This window comes from Ambystoma mexicanum, chromosome 5p (genome assembly GCF_040938575.1).
Source record: "Ambystoma mexicanum isolate Mex_15411 chromosome 5p, UKY_AmexF1_1, whole genome shotgun sequence".
Taxonomy (NCBI): Eukaryota; Metazoa; Chordata; class Amphibia; order Caudata; family Ambystomatidae; genus Ambystoma; species Ambystoma mexicanum.
The window spans coordinates 721201194-721217549 of NC_090930.1; the positions used below are offsets into that span (position 1 = coordinate 721201194).

Sequence of the window (16356 nt, forward strand, 5' to 3'; positions counted from 1 at the left end):
TGTTTTTACTTCCTTGGCAACCTTGAATAGGTTCCCATCGATGATGAAGGATGAGTATTCCAAGCCAAGTCTGTTAAGAAGGGATGTGGAACCTCGGATGAGGAGCTCAGTTTTGTCATCGTTTAGACAGAGGCCGTGTGTGGCCATCCATGTCTGAACGATGCTGTATATTTTGTTCACCAGAGCTAAATCAGCATTGTAATCCCCGGTAAGTGGTAAGAGGATCTGGGTATCGTCTGCATAATTAGTGTAGGTGATACCTAGATGGTCCAAGTCATCAAACAGGGGTTTAGTGAAGATATTATTACAGGCTAGGAGAGACGCTGGAACCCTGCGGTAACCCGCAGGTGATAGGGATGGGGTCTGCTGCTGCAGAAGGCGAAAAGACCCTCATAGTTCGGTCGCTCAGAATGATTGTGTCTATGCTATTGCTTCCCTTGAGAAGTGGGCCGCTGAGTCCAAGTGATCACATAAAACCTTATGGTCCACAAGGTCGAATGCTGCCCACAGGTCAAGTAGGAGGAGTAATGCAAGTTTACCATCATCTCTAAGTTTGTCTATTTGAACTTTAAGATCAATGAGTGCTGTTGCTGTCCCATGAAGAGGTTGGAAGCCAGATTGGCGGGAGCCTATCAAGTGGTTAAGTTCTAGGAAGTTCTGGATTTGGCAGTAAGCAACTTTGTCTAGAATTTTCAGCAGGAAAGGCACAGTGGTGATGGGCCTGTAGTTGGTCGGAATGGATGGATCGAGAGTTTGCTTCTTCAGGAGTGGTAGTACCCAGGATTCCTTAAGGTTGCTAGGTATCGTGCCAGATGTAAAAGGTGTTGATGAGTTTGGTAATGAAAGGTGCTAGATCTCTAGCAGCGTCCTTAATAAGTTGAGCTGGGCATTGGTCACCCTTACAGTTAGATGGTTTAAGACCCAATATAACTTTCTCGACTTTGGAGAAATGGAATTGGGATGTCTGTTTATTTTTGGGTGATAGCATTTTGTTGGAAGGAGACATTTTCGTTAGAGGTATGGTGGGAGTTAGGGATGCTTTCTTTAGTGCTATTTTCTTTTGAAGGTTAGAGACTATATTGGCTAGCGCATGCTGTATGTCCGCGCACCATGAAGTATGTTGAATAGATATCCTTGTTTACCTCGTTGGACGGCACGATCTCGATGGCGTCCTTAAGAAGTAGCACGTTGACTTCTTCTATCAAGATGAGTTGTTCCTCTCTTGACGTCTTCCTCTGGCGCAGGGGGAGGTTTGATGGAGTTTCTAGGAGCTCCACGCAATAACCTCCTGCTACTGTTGATAACACCCACTTGTCTGTGGTTATGCCCTCCCATGAGTGGGTGAAGTTTGAAATCCGTCCCGGGACTGGGGAGGGGACCTGTAGTGGGGCATCATTGTTTGGGAGGCGTTCCACCACCTGCGGAAGTGGATCGTCTCCCCCGGCCGTGGCCTCTCCGCTGCCCTCTAGGATAACCCTGGGACGCTTGATTCTGGCTGTAATTCCAAAATGTATTCTGGTTTTGTCCGTAACTGGAGCCTCTTTGATTTTGGCCACAAAAACTGCGAAAATTGTCCCCCTCCTCCCCCGTGTCCGGTCTGTTTATTAGTAAGTTGGCCAAGGGACTTTAGTGTTTCGTACTCATCGTTGGCTGACTTCAGAGCATCCTCCACTGCTTTGCCAAATAAAACATCAGGTTCTATTGGAATATTGAGCAAGGTTGCCTGAGTCTCTAGTTTAAAACTGGACATTCGAAGCCAGGCATGGTGCTTGAAGATAGTGCCCTCTGCAACGACGCGTCCGGCATTATCTGCAGCGTCAAGGTTGTTTTTAAGCAGACTGCTGGCAGTGGCTCTGCCTTTGGCTGCGACTTGGGCAAGCTTAGATTTCAGAGGTTCTAGAGCAGAGTCAGCCAGGGCTGTAACCTCATCCCATTTAGTACAGTTGTAGCACACCAACAGTGTGGAATTGTTGGCGATTCTTGCTTGGTAAACTGCGGAAGTAGCCACTTTCCAACACATGGTGTAGAGCTTCTTGCTCTCTGTCTGGTGGTGCTTCGAAAGAAGCCAAGGGTGTACCGGTTCTCTTCCGGGCAGTCGTGACCACCAGTGAATCCAGCCTAAGCTGTCCTCTTATATACAAGGGATCCGACGGGGCCGGGTGGAATAGTTTCTCTATTCTTGGGTTAACTGCCCTTGTTTGATTGGGCGTTTCAAGTGAAGGTTGGATCCTTCTTTGAACGGACTTCAAAATGGGTATAAAATGGGTGGCAGCCTTCTTGTCCCCCAGGATGTTCTTAACAAAATCCTTGTCCTGCTGAGTCTCGATGCCGAAGTGCTCAGCTGCTTTGACCAAAATGTCATTAAACAGGGGTTGATTATCCACAGGGGACTCAGTTAACGGGGAATCCTGTGGAACTGGAGAGTCCATAGCATAAAACTCTGCCTCATCGTCATCATTATTATCCCCCTCATCCTCTACGTCATAGTATTGATCATCCTCTTGATATTCTTCTATGTCTGCATGTACATCATAATGATCTGCAGGGGTGCAAGACTTTTTGGCAGTAGACATATCATAAAGATCAGTAGAGATGAGAGATCTCTTTCCTGAGGGCTGGGATGACTGACGGGGCTGAGAAGTAGAAGCCTGATCAGTGGGGGGTGTATTTTGTAAGCTCTCAAAGGCTTGAGGGTGCTCTTCAAAGAAGTTAGCAAAGAAAGTCATTCTGGACATTACTCTATGTCCTCAGCTGACCATTTGGCTGAGCTGGGGAGAACGTCAGGGTAAGGAACAGCAGGTGAGAGGGGTATAGGCAGGCCCTTATTATGTAGGGATTCACATAAAAGGCCCTACCTATCCTCCTGTAAGGTTTCATCAGTCTCCTGTACAGTGTCTCTGGCAGGGGTAGGCCCCTGACTATGAGGTTTGTCCTTGTGGGACTTGTCCTTGTGGAACTTCTTATTTATTTATTTATATAGCGCGCAAGCAGCCCAAGGGCATTGAGGCGCTGTTACTTGCATGAGCTTAGTTACAGAGGTACAGACGTGGTAGCAGTAAATGGCACATTGCATACAAACACAGACATAGGTATCATTACAGCTTATTTGATTGGTCAATACAGATTAAGCAGTGGGTCCTATGGTTGGTATTCATGCTGCTACGAAGGACCTTATGAGAAGAGGATGGTTTTCATTGCTTTGCGGAAAGCGAGGAGGGAGGCCTCACTTCGGATGGTGGGAGCTAGGGCATTCCAGTGAGTAGGTGCGAGATATGGGAAGCTGGATCCACCCGCTCTAGCTCTTTTTACTCGTGGCACACAGAGGATGGCGAGGGTGAAGAGGTCTCCTCTTCTTTCTGCTTATCTCTATGATCATAGCTCTTAGAGGACAATTTATTTGAACTAGAAGTTGTTTTCGACGACAGGTCGAGTTTCGGCACTGGGAAGGGCCTTTGCCGCGGTCTCTGACGTTCGGAGGGCGTGAAGGGCCTCCGCCGCGTCTTTCGACGTTCGGAAGAAGAGGATTTATGGGCGGCGTCTTTAGTCTTATTGGGCCTGTCATGAGGCGACCAACTCTTGGAGTGCCCAGAGGACAGAGAATCCGCAGATCTGCCCCTAGACACCGAATCTCGGCGTGTGCTTGACACATTGCTGCGGGGTGTGTGTTTAGTGTGGGGAGATGGAGTGCTTTTGCCGCTGGGTGTAGTCCCCACAATAGAGCCGCTGGCCTGCCTTCCAGGGTCGGGGGCTAGCACTGGGGAACGTGGTAGTTCCCCCGTCACCCTCGCCATCCGAAAGGCCGGCGTCCCTGCTGTCGCTGGAGGCTCCCTCCACGCCATGGCGGCCTCGGCCTGCTTGGCGTGATGGGCCCAGCGTTTCGCCCTACGATCTTTAAGGGTCTTGGGTAAAAGAGCTTGCAAGCCCAAAAGTGCCCTTCGTCGTGGTCCCGATTAAGACACAGGTTACACACCTTGCGCTCATCGATCCACGGAAACTTTATTACAGGCTGGGCAAAATTTAAAGGGTGACCTATCCATGATTGGGGCAGGGCAACAAAGGAAAGCGGTGGAGAAATACATTGTTAAATGACCGCCCCCACTCTCCCTACTGTAAGGCCTAGGCCTGTTGGGCCTTCCAAGGCCGAAAGGAATCCGGAGTTTCTTCGTCCAACGGTTCATCCTGTCCTTCGATCACTGATTCTTCACCGCGTCGAGACACGGCGGTAGAAAAACGACAAGAAGAGTAACTAATTTTAAATTTTGATAAAGTAAATGCCGTTAGCCGAAATTGCACTCCGCGATAAATGACCGCTCACAATGGTGGAAAAAAACAATCTGAGGGACCCCTACGCGTGAAGGACTATGGGTACAGTGGACGTCACACTAGGGATAGTATTACTGGCATGCCCTGTTGATGTCCCTTTTCGAATTTCAAAAACAACAACTGCAATACTCTACAGCTTCCACTAGATGTCGGCCTATGCATAGCATGTGATCTAAGCAGACTCCACAAGCCTCAGATATATATATGTATATAAACTCAATGCTTGTCGATTTTACGTAGATGATAGATCTATTAGCTATCGACAGCACAATGGCAGGCTCCTGGAGATGTTACAGTTTTGCCTTGAACACAACTATTTCCTTTATGAGGAACAAATTTATAGGAAAACCCAAGGGACGGCCATGGGGTCTTATATGGCACCCACTTAAGCTAATCTCTATATAGGCTGGTGGGAAACCCAAATAGCTTGGAGAAAGGAATTAAGAGCACCTTACTCAAAAGGATTGTCATGCGGCAAGATTTATAGACGATTTGTTTATAATCTGGGAGGGAACTGAAGTAGAGTTGCATGATTACATATTCCAAGTTATTGTCAATCTACTCACATCGAGTCTGTATAGGAAAAAAACGAGCTCAAACTCTACTCTTCATGCGAAGAGCCATCACCCTCTGGCTCTTAATAAATCCATACCATATGGTGAATTTCTGAGAGCCAAACGGCTATGTAGTAGAGATGCTGATTATCAAAAAGAAGCCAAAAACAGTGGTCAAAGGTTCATTAACAGAGGCTATGCCAAATGTACAGTGGCAGAGTGCTTTGGGAAAGCTGAACAGACCAGAACAGATTTGTTCAAATAAAAGACCAAAAATATGGTAGATAAAATCAGATTTATCACAGGCTTCAATCATCGAGCAAGAGAAATAAAATCAATCTGGCACAAACATTGGAACGTGCTCTTGTTAGACTCAGACCTTAGTAAAGTATTAGACTTCTATTATGATTGGTGCGCTACTTTGCACCAATGCATAGTCTTGTCCTCTGAACAACAAAACCTTGCTGCCATCCTCTCTCTCCTTCTCTTCTCTGTTTTCCAAATATTTTTTTTCATAATATCTTGTCCATGTAGGTCAGTACGAGATAACCTGTGGCTAAAATGTATCTATACTAGATGGATTACAAGGCATTAGATTTGCACAGCATTGATTTGCACCATAGTAATCAATTTGTCCTTTGAGACATATGTCTGCACTAATTTGCACTTGCACTTGTCTACCTGTCAGACCATTTTAGATAACATATGGTAGCAAAGAATGGCAAAATATTTACTCGTAGCCCGTTACAGCAGCTGAACATTAGCCATGTACAGATAACTGAATTGCACTTTAGTGGACCACAATCAGTTTTAGTATTTCTGTGTTCATGCCATTTGGAACAGAATCTGCACTAGCACTTTCTTAAAATCTCATTATTGAAAGTTACTTTACGGCAAAGGGATCTGGCAGCACTGAGATCAATTTATTGGATCTATTCCATGTCAAATGGGCACTTGCTGGTGTTTTATAGAGATGTCACCCGTGTGGAGTGAAATATCAGCGTACACGGCTTACACAGATTGCAGCGTATTTTGTAACAGCTATGTGACTATGTAAATAATTTGTCAAAACTTTGTGTTTAACTGGGTATGCTAATCTCATGCTGTAAACTGTTAGGTTTGTGCCTATCAATCTATGTTATACTGAGAGGCCCTCTAGTGGCACGAGTTATTACCACACGTGAATTGTATACTGCATTTAAAAGTGATAGAATGCGTACATCTTGAAATTAATGGAAGCTGGTTTTAATTGTCTTTTTGCATCTAAACAAGTCATCCGGGGTGAACTGGCGCTGTATTGACATTTACTCTTATACAGCACCAACATCACAACGTGAGCGCACTTGCGCAGTTTATCCTCGATATTTGGAAGTTATGATTAGCACTAAAGGGACTGGCATATAAGACCGCGATTATCCTGTGTACTTCGATTGTTCACACTATTTAGTGTGTACTGGGAATTTTATACCCATTACTGTTACAATTTGGTCTTTCCAAGATGGTGGTAGCATTTTAACGTAGTGCCAGTATTCCTTTGAGGTCAGGTGATCTCGTAGAACACGGGATGCAGGGGGCAGAGACAGCCGCTTTGGTTAGTGCTTTTTAACTTCACGGAGGAACCGACACACATGGATTATATCAGCCTGAGGAAGCTCATGATAGCGAGCAGATCGCGTGGCGTTTTCAACCCGAATGGGTGAGTGTTTTTAATGACTTGGTCTGCCATTCTGGTGAATGTTTATTTTGTGTTCAACTTTTTATATGTGATGTACCTACTGCTTAAATAAAGGAACTTTTGTAACAAATACAGCAAGGTCTTGAGTACTTGGGTTACCAGACATGTTCTCCTGTGGGGTTTCTTTGCACATTTTGAAACCCAGGTTCACATGTGTTTTCTCATATTACATGGCATGCGGTAGCAGCCATGTAGTTATGGTTAAGTTGCTAAACCCATAGGAAAAGCCCTTTTTGAGCGGCTTATAATTTAGCTCACCCTGGATGAATCCTCAGTAAACTTTGCAAAAAAAGTATAAGGCCCAACCTGATTTGGTCCAGGGGGTGAAGTTATAGAGGGGGTCCCAAAATTTGTTTTTGTTGCCATAGACTGAATGGAGAAATAATTTCTGTCGCGCCTACAGCCCAAACCGCTGGACGGATTTTCACCAAATTTGTGGCAGGAGCAGAGGCTTGGTCCCGAAAGCGTGCTTTTGTAAATTTGGTGAAAAATCAGTAATTTTTTGTAAAACGACCAAAAAGTAGGTCTAAAAAAATTAGTGATATCTATGTCCGCTCCGTGGACACACTTCCGTGTTTGCTCTGCGGACAGGACACCGATTGGATAATCGGCTTGCGTCATGTCTGCGGACATGCAACGTGTTCTGTGACTGGTTGGAGTGAAGCGTGAGGTGCGTCAGATTTTTGGAAACGGCCGCCATCTTGGATTCGCGGACAGCGGCCGGTGTCCGCGGAGACATTGCGGTAAAAACATAATAGAAAACACAACATTGCACTTGTCTATCTTATCAAATAATCTCTAGGGAGGTGAGGGGTGATGAGGATGGGAAGGAATATGGCTGCAAGAAGCAAAAAAACAGATGTTTTTTGCCGCGAAAGTCCACGAACAGTCCTGTGAAATTCGGACACCTCGGCATTACATGGTTGGTGAAAAGCAGTTCTTGGCTTGCTTATAACTTTGGCACCACTTAATGAAACTGCATTTATATTCTTGACCTGATCCCGAATGTGTTTGCAAAGTTTGGTGGGATTCTGTCAAGAGGGTGTAAAATTAGTGGGGGGCTCCCAAAATAATGTAAAGGCTTATAAATGAGGTGCCATTTGACGAACCTACACTTAATTTGGCAAACTGATAATAGATCTAGATATAAATGTCTTTGTGAAGTTTGGTGGGATTTTGTTAAGAGGGGGCAGAATTAGAGGGGGGATCCCATAATATTGTAAAGGCTTATCAATGTGGTGCCATTTGACAAATCTACACAAAGGTTTGCAAAAAGATTATACATCTAGATACAAATGTTTTCGTAAAGTTTGAATAGATTTTGTCAAGTGGGGGCTAAGTTATATGACGATTTTATGTGCATACATTTGACACTTATGAAAAAATAAAACCTGGGTGGATTTCCAGCAAACTTGTGTAAGGAGCATTGAGAAGGACCTGAAAGCATGGTTTTGCAAATGTGCCTGCGTTTTATTTTTTGACAAGTGTCATAATGTAGGTACAAAAAATAGTGATATACCTTTGGTGACAGGTGTAGCCTGGGTGTTAATCTTAGCAGTGCACGGTGGTGGCGCAAATTATGGTTGCTTAGCTTACCATATCTGGCGAATTTCTGGGGGGTTTCGGTTTTATTTGTAACCATAACGGCGCTTTAACAAAGGTTTTTCATTCAATTTCATAGGTTTTTATTAGTCCAACTTAACCATGATGTCCCTTTAACAAAGTTTTTTTAGTGAATATGTATATATAGATAGAACCAGTGATGCAAAAACATATAGTTAACCATTAAACTATCAACCATCAGATTCATCATATAAAACATTGAAAGATGTTCAAATAATGACATAATCATAGCATTCTCTTTTAAACATCACCTTTTCATATCTGGAGAGTACACCTAACTACTCAACCAAGTAACAATTTGTGGATTTTTCCTTGTTTTCCATCCTTTAAGTATCTGTTTTTGTGCAACCAGCAAAGCTCGGACAACCCACATCCTCAAATTATAGTCCACTCCCATATAATGTCTAATCAGCCTCAGTAATGTGTATTCAGAGCACCTCAAAACCTCAGGATTCATAACCAATTCAATCCGATCAAGGACTTTTCTCCAAAACAACATAACTCACAAACATCCCCAATACGATGGGTATAATGTTTCCTCCCCCCTCCCCACAACGCTAACAGCGATCATCATCCTGGGGACCAAGCAATTGTTTTTTTCTCTCCTGAGTCCAGTATAACCTACATATAATTTTTTATTTCATCAACCTCGGTTTGCGATACAATTTTATCAGGGTCACATCTTTAGATATCTTTTCCCACTCACATTCCAACAATTCACAATTAATTTCAACTGACCATTTTGACCTTAACCGCTCCCAACCTTCAACTACCTCAGACGAAACCGGCATGAGCTTAAGAAAAGTCGATAAAACCTGGGGTGGGCGTTCATAAATCTGAAAAAGACCCGGTCTATCAGCCAAAGGAGTATTAGACATATATATATCCTTTGACTCAACAAGGATATCAATTAATGAAATCTGACTTTCTCCATTAACTAGTCCATATTGTGTCTGAAATCTCTCAAAGTTAACGATCTGATCCAGTTCAAGAACATCACCTATGCCATTCGATATCCAACTCTTGCAATACAATAATTTATTATTTAATTGAAGACACGAATTATTCCACAAAGACGCCTCCTCATTTAACCAGACGATCTGCTCATTCTCAGTCAACCATGCTAGCAGTGCACCACTGGGCATCTTAATACTAGGCCAGAAAGGAATAGTTCTTGGAATCTTACACATAGTATAAACACTAGCAAGTCGGAGGGAGATATTGCCCATGGATCCATAGGCATCCAAATTGGTCTATTCACACCAGCTTAATCAAAATATGAAGTAGCCTTCTTTAGAGCAAACCCCCTATAATATTAGGATATCCAAAACCCACACTTTTGACATCACGGGTCAAGACATATTGAAGAATTTGTTTAGTTTTCTTATCTTCTCATAAATATTCTTTAAAGGCTTTATCCTTTTCAACTGCTGTTTTGAAAAAGGCAAGGGTAATGATTGAATAACAATTGGTAATACGGTCATCTTTTTCCTCCGTACTGTATGGGCGTCCCTCGCTAGGGACGGGAAAGAAACCTTTTCCACCAGAAAAATCTTCCACTTTAAATTTAGTTGCGCGTGGAGGCTTAGCCTGGGGCTTCCTTGACTCCGCCCACCAGCTCCACACACCCCAGTCACCTTTTCGGCATCGACGGGAGTGGACCTCTTTCACCTAAGCTGTGGTTGAGGCACTTTTTTCTTTACAATTCCACGCTTTTAGACTTTCCAAGGTATAATTTCCTGTTTATTCTATTTGTAATAGTCCATCATCATTAAAGTTTATTCGGATTAAAAATCCATAAACCACAAATAAATGCATCAAATTTAATCGGCAAACAGTAAAAAAATCAGAATATACCCCAAATGTTTAAAACAGGAAAAAATTCAGGATAAAAAAAAACGTAGATCAAAACTTGGCCTCCAGCATTTCTTTTCTTTGATGCCAAGATTTTCGCAAATATTCCAAGCAACACCATGCAACTGGTATTGTTTCTGCACGCAGGAGATAGATCAATGAAGATAAGGCTTGCGTAAAATTTGTAACTTTAAGCAGCAGAACAATAGTTTTCTTTCCGATATCATGATAAAGGGGGTAAAATAAAACAAATGCAACAAGTCTTCATTTGCAGCACTGCACCCCGGCAAACTGTCGACTGGTCATGAGGTGACCAGTTCTTGGTGACTGCTCTAGGCCATAAAAGGTTAAATGGGTCCCTAGTCAAAGTCCTGCCGTCTATTGCTTTATTACTGTGCAAGAGATATGTTTGGATGCCAGCTGGGTCTGAAATCAGCAAATGCTTCCCGTTACATTCAATCCTGAGCCTAGATTGTTCCCTATTGGCTAGAACTATAGAACCAAACATCTGCTTATATTTGTTCACTGCAGCCAGGGCTAGGGCTAGGAGAGCAGATGGACACTGCAAACTTGTGACAGGAACTGAGAAATAAAATGCAGCCAAGGGATTTTACGCCAGAATGAGCTCTGTAATAATCAATCTCTTTGTATTAGAAATCGAGATACTCTGTGCTCTGGTACCCAGGCCCTACCCGGCGCACGTCAGCGGCGGCAGGCTTTAGCTGGTTCCTGCAACGGATCCTTTCCCACATCGGTCCCGCACACGCTCTGCCTCTGGGGCCTTGGCGAAGACCACGGCTGGGACGGCGTCTCGGCGTACAATGCAATTACACTTACCGGTCATTAAAGAACCGGCTAGCCAGGTGGAGGGAGCTCTTCTCCATGTCACCACCGGAGCACATCAAGGAGTAAGTACAGAGAAAGATCAAACCAAAGGCATGTATATTATTCTCCAAAGCACCCTGCAAGGGTGACTCCTTTCCAAGGAGGCGACCAAGCGGGAGTGGCCAAGTAGGTACTACTACCAACCAGGGGACCGAGGCTCTCTGTGTAACTGGCCACACAGCTGAGGGGGTCCACGGATCCTCCTGGTCCCACCGCTGAGGGGCCAGAGGGCTCTTACACCGGGGAATCCCCAGAGGGGCTCGAACGCTATTACCAGGGGCAAGCCTGAGGGGGTGCCTACACACAGCACTGGAAGCACTAGCGGAGTCATGTCCGAGGGCACACTGCCTCCCAGGTCCACGCCCGAGGTGCAGGGCAGGTCAGAACCTACGCATTCCAGCAGACAGGTGGAGACCAGGCCCAGTAACACGCATCAAGCACGTGGCACAGTACAGAACAAAATGACCACAAGACGGGTCGTCCGGAGACACGCTCTTCAAGCAAAGATTAAAGGGCAGACTTCATACTGAGGGTGGAATGTCTCTAATGATCAAATGGTGTACCTCCTACTCATCCACATCCACCCAGGGATGCTACAAGGACGCGGGCTGCGCCCAGAGCAGGCAAAGCACAGGGAGGGATCAGCAGTACACGCAGACACACACGGCCATACCTATGCAGGAATGTGCTGCTCCAGCCTGCGAAGAGCGCTTTTTCGACAAGTGCCTCACATGAATGAAATCCCCACAGATGGGGAATATACTTAGGGAATCATACAAGACATGAGCCCACCAGTGCTCCCGCAGCAGCCAGCTTCGGTCCAAACACCAGTTCCCTCACAACCTGTTCCTGCGGTACAGCATCCGGTACCAAACAATGCGGTGGCCTTGTCCGTGGAGCCCCCCCCCCCCCTTGCAGCTTAACAGCTCTCCTATAGCTCCCCTAAACCCCACCTGCAGACTCCACAAACCTGCAAGAGACAGCAGAGGACACGGATGAGGAGGATCAAGACACCACCTCCACAAGGGCTTTTCTTGAAACCTTGGCCGGGGTAGCAGAGTACCTTGGGAGTCCGCAGCCACAAAAAGAACAGCCAGAGGCTGGGGTCCTCGCTGAGGTTCTCACCATCTGCTCGGCCACATTATCCAGCATACCGTTACAAAAGGATGTAGAGTCCTTGGCAAAGAAGGGTAGGGCAAAATCTCATTCAACGTAGCAAGCCCCTAGATGCCTAATAAAGACAGGCGGAAGGTGATTCCTTCATCCTGTCCGTGCACACTCAACCGCACTCCTCAGTCATTGCGGCAGCATCAATGTATGCTACACCTCAAACTCCCATGTCCTCGTCCACTTCAGCCCTACTAGGCAAGGAGGAAAAGGTCCTAGATGCCTATGGAAAGAACATTTACTCCAAAGCCACTCTCCACCTAAAGCAAGCAAATGCAGACGCCATGCTAGCTGTGGTCAACCAAAAACTGTGGAGGGAGATTGACAACTTCCTTCCTGATCTCCCAGTCCATAGACAGGCTTGGTTCAGGGCTGGTATAGCGGAAGAAAAAATAGTGGCTCAACACCTAATGGAATGATCAGTGGCTCACACTGACACAGCTTACAGGCCGTATGCATGGCTACAAACATGAGGACTCCGGGGCTCACGGCAACTAGGTTTAATCCAGATGTACAGGACCATATCCTCGACCTACCATTTGAGGGAGAAGAGTTGGTCCATTCATCCACTAATGAGAAATTGGACAAGAAAAAGTATAGCTCCCAAACAGCCAAATCGCTGGCCATACTGGCAAAGCCTGTCTCCAGGAGTTTCAGCCAGAGACACCCGAGGTCAGACAGAGGTCATACCTTTGGCGGTTGCAGGGCTTCCAGGAACACAGCACCAGGCAACCAGACAGATATCTTAACCAGCACCGCCATAAGCAGCAGAAGACCACACACAAGGGCTTTTTCCAGCCCCCTCCCAGACACCAGCCTCAGAGGGAAAAAAGCAGTGACAGTGTCATCATGATCCAGAGCTCTACAGTGGGGGGCAGGCTTGCCCTTAATTTTCAGTCCTGGAGGATGCTAAGATGGATTTCTAAACTCAGACGACCTGGGCAGAAGTTTAAAAGGCCACCTTATTTTAGTGGAACAGGGGTACCTATTGACAAACGAGACACGAGACCAATCAAGGTAGCTTGGCAGGTGGTCAAGACTGACTCTCAGGAGGGGTGAGAGTGATCGGAAGCCCACAATGAGCACACACAGTAACGAGTCACTGATTACTCTTAGACAGGTGTATATCAACAATACATATACATCTATTACAGGCCTTCTAATCAAACACGAATAACCGCAGTAATAAGAAACAATTATCACACAAGCGTATCACTATGTTAGATATATACAATAGCTTTTAGCCTAATGCAAGATGGGGGGGAAAACATATCCACAACCTGTAACAGAAGGGGGGTTAACACAATTATTGCATTGGGCGATCTTCAGAATCCAAACCCTAACTTAAGCAGTCCAACCCTACGAAGTGTGCAGCCTTGCCTTCAAAAGTGCACCAGTGAGTCTACAACGCGTAGTCGTGTGTCAAGAGCAAAAAATGGTACCTCTTCATGGGGCTATAGCTGTTTAGGAAGGGGCTTGAGGTGATGAATACAGTTTCACTATTTGAGGAGAGTCCACCCTTACAGGCAGAGCGACTTTACACAGTCGGGAATAGCTAGGGAGCGGAGGCTAACCCAGCCAAAATGAGGATCCTTTAAGGGATTCTCATGTGTAATAGTAGATCGGTTGTGCCAGAGGCCACTGGTAAGTGAACCAAATACTCACTGCCCCTTGGCACAGGTCGGACAAAACTTTGCCAGTTTACTCGAGGTTGCTTGTAGGTTCCGGTTCGAGCTCTGCAGTTTCTCAGTGCTCCGGCTTTCAACGGCTGCGGAACAGGACAATCGTCCATGACGGCACAGTAACCTTTTCTCAGCTCACGAAGAAGAGAGGAATAAAATTCCAGTGCAGCAGGCTTCAAGACACAGGAGGGCACATCGGCAAAGCACCTACAGCAACAGTCACCACAGCATAATGATGTAGGGATCCCAAAGACTTGCAGCGTGGCACACTCTCCTAGATCGCAATCAGAGGAGCTAGGACTATGAAATTTGGAGGGCCGATGACAAAAAGCTACCGATTTCCCAAGTCTCTAATGTCAACTCGGGACGGTGGTGCTTCTCTGCAATACCCCGTGGTAGAGCTGGTCAGTTCACTAGACGGCCCAGGAACACTTCAGAGAAGGCTCTTTTGGTGGGTAATCAGGAGGTGCTGAGAGGGGTTACTACTACTCCAAAGGGTCGAAGCACCCGTGCATGCCTTCTAAGATGGAGGACAAAAGCAGGGGTCTGATGGGACAGCAGCGTGCCCAGAGTGCCAAACCTTACAGTGCGTCTCTGGCAGTTCCACTGGTCTGCTTCAGGATACTTAGCTCCTTCTGTATTTCGGAGTGTACTTCAATTGATCGACCTGGAATGGATGCAGAGCCCCTTCTCTTATCCAAGATTCTTTCTGCGCTCAAATCTCTGATAACCAATGGAAGATCTGCTCTCTTGCATGCACGCCAGGTGTAAGCCAATCATGGCCCACGGTGGTCTCATTCTCAAATGATGTATGAATATTCACTGTGGTCTCAGTCTATGGACCATAAAATGAAAAGACCCCTGTGCGCAGTCCAGTAAGGTAGTTGGCACAAAGATAAAAAGTTACCAAGAAATGGTATTTCTATACATTTCTAGAGCGCCAAAGCCCATGGACAACCAGGCGCTACATAGAACAAGGACAGACTAACAAAACAAAAAATACAGATGGTACAGTCATTTTCTTCCTTCTGTAGATAGTTAAACAGTGAACAGAGAGACTAAGAGAAACAGTTTCCCATACTGACAGTCTGAAAGACGTTTTCCCATAACAAATGAGCGAAAGCCCAGGGGAGCTCAGCTGAAGACAGTGCTCCACTGGAAAAAGTCAGGTTAGTCAAACAAAAGCAAAAGGTTTGGGCAGGTCCATAATATGAGGGAAAATTGCACTTGGAGCAATCTTTCCTAACACTGGACAAGGTTTGCAGACCCATGGATTCGCTCAGTGGTTTCCCAGGACTTCTGCCTTCCTATACCTCAAGTTCCCTTTCTCCCAACACCCCCTCTCCCGCAGATTGGCATGGCAACTCTCCTGGCAGAGATCCGCTCTCTAATAGCGAGCAATGCAGTGGGGGAAGTCCCCCCTCCCACAGAGTCTTGGGACTGTACTCTTTCATCTACACCATACAGAAGAAGAACTAGACGGCCTGCGAGTTGTCCTAGACTTTTCAACCTTGAACCTTTTCCTACCCATGATAAAGTTCAAGATGGTTACGCCAGCATTGATAGCGGAGTCCCTGTGTGGGGGGGACGGGACGTTCATGCTCCCTGGATCTCAAGGATGCATACCTACACGTTCCAATTTGGCAAGCCCAACGGTCCTTCCTACGATTCCGGGTCATGGGCTTCACCTTACAATACAAAGTCTCAATTAATCTTTGAGGGTCTTTACGAGACTAATGAAGGCAGTGGTAGCGCTGCACAGATCCGAAGGCCACCACATATATACATACCTTGACGACTGGCTGGTACGAGCGGATTCCCCAGAGGGAGTCGAGAACAGCAGCCAGGTTTGTGCATACACTATACGACCTGAGGTTCTCCATCAAACTCAAGAAATTGCAGCTTCAACCAAGTCAGTCCTTGACCACCTTCGGTCCCATTTGGGATACGAAATTGGAGAAGATATACCCTCAGCGAACAAGGTGGCAGCGATCTAAGCAGCTACCAGGCATTTCCTAAGCAGGGTGGTAACTTCTGCATGGTGGTACCATCACCTCCTAGGGATTATGGTGGCCTGTCTTCTGGCGGTACCTCACACCAGGCTCAAAATGAGGAGGCAGCAGCTACATTTCTCAGCCTGTTGCAATTTGGAAACTGGCTCCCAAGCGGCATTAGACAGCATACCACCCCCCACCTCCACCAGGACCACCTCTGGTGGAGGACAGACTCCAACCTCTTAGCAGGCAGACAATTCAGGCAGCTTCAAACAGCTTGCACCATTAACACAGACTCATCCCTCCAGGGGTGGGGAGTCACTTCGAACGAAGGTGCACCATCGACCATGTTATGTCCTTCTCAGCACATCGAGCACACTCTGGGGTGCAGGTGGACACCTGCCATACCTACCTGGCAGCCATAGGTGCATAAAGGAATTCTGGTGACAACCTTTTCTCAACCTCCAACCCGGTGGTAAAAAGGCATCTTGCAGGACAAACTAGATTGCAGCAACCTGTAAAACGTCCACACCCGGTCA

General features: G+C 46.0%; 1 long non-coding RNA gene across 2 annotated transcripts in view; it reads left to right on the forward strand.

The window, feature by feature from the left end:
* The first annotated feature begins 6452 nt into the window (after nucleotides 1-6452).
* LOC138481151 (uncharacterized) overlaps nucleotides 6453-16356 on the forward strand; it is a 144820-nt gene continuing 134916 nt past the window's right edge. For both annotated transcript variants that reach the window (XR_011274202.1, XR_011274201.1), the window contains exon 1: nucleotides 6453-6573. This is a non-coding gene — a long non-coding RNA (uncharacterized lncRNA). The remainder of the gene's footprint in view (nucleotides 6574-16356) is intronic.